The 1,092-nt window shown below is 47.3% G+C and overlaps 1 non-coding gene across 1 annotated transcript; it reads left to right on the top strand.

Annotated features, from left to right (window-relative positions):
- Window positions 1-985: 985 nt before the first annotated feature.
- Window positions 986-1,092, top strand: LOC123614401 (U6 spliceosomal RNA). Its single transcript, XR_006721750.1, has one exon. It is a non-coding gene; the product is annotated as a U6 spliceosomal RNA (small nuclear RNA).

The following is a 1,092-nucleotide window of genomic DNA, read 5'->3' as shown; positions in this document are numbered from 1 at the left end:
AGGCAAATCCATAGAGACACAGAGTAATGAGTGGTTGGCAGGGCCTAGGGGGAGGGAGGGTAAGGGGAGTGACTGCTAATGGGCTCAAGGCTTCTCTTTAGGTGATGAAATGCTCTGGAATTAGACAGTGGTGATGGCTGCACAACTTTGTAAGTGTATTAAAAACCACTGGATTGTACATTTTAGAAGGGTGAATTTTATGGTATATGAGTTATATCTCAATAAAAAGAAAATAAGTAGGAAAAATCAGACAATTTCAGAGGACGGTCATTGCTGTAAGTTACTTGAGCAGGGAGATGTGATAGTGTGCCCTGGGGTCAATGAGGGGTCCTCAAGGTGAGGGAGGAGCCAGGTGGGCCTGTCTGAAGAGGGATTCTAGCTGGTAGATGGAAAGAATCCCGGCAGAGCTGGGAGCAGAGTCTTCCAGACACAGGAACACAGGCCCTGAGGTGGAATGGTTTACACAAGATGGAGTCTCTTCTGTCTTTAGAAAAAGCCCTCCCTCCTTCGCCCTCTCCAACAGTCCTGCCTCCTGTTCTACACAGCCACATGTTTTCCAATCATGGTTTTTACCCAAGGTCTTCACCCTGGGGGATGTGAAGATTTTCCAGATTAATCTGAGCATGGTTGGAGTGAAGGGTACAAATTCCCAGACCTTTAACTTCCCTCTGAAATCCTTGATCTGCCTGAGAAAACACTTCTCTCCAGTTCTCCTTTCAGATGGCTTCCCACGGAAGAGAAAAGCCACATCTTAACCAGACGAATCTCCCTGGGCAGGGCGCCTCTGGAGAGTGGGTGCTGGAGAGCCCTTAGAGCTTCTGAATGACTTGCTTCACCCAGTAAACTCAGGGCAAGGCTTTGGCCTTGTCTGTCAGTCCTAGAATCAGAACCCAGCAGGGGGACGGTTGTCATGGGGACGCACGTGAACGTGCTGGTTTTAATTGAGAAATGGAATCAAATCTTTTCCAATTGAAAATCAGTCTGAGTGCTCGCTTCAGCAGCACACATACTAAAATTGGAACACTCCAGAGAAGATTAACATGGCCTCTGTGCAAGGATGATACGCACTTTCGTAAAGTGTTCCATATTCTT

The sequence above is a fragment of the Camelus bactrianus genome, chromosome 22 (genome assembly GCF_048773025.1).
Source record: "Camelus bactrianus isolate YW-2024 breed Bactrian camel chromosome 22, ASM4877302v1, whole genome shotgun sequence".
In the NCBI taxonomy this organism is placed as follows: Eukaryota; Metazoa; Chordata; class Mammalia; order Artiodactyla; family Camelidae; genus Camelus; species Camelus bactrianus.
Note: the sequence above shows the minus strand (reverse complement) of the source record. Positions and strands in the feature narration are given on the sequence as shown.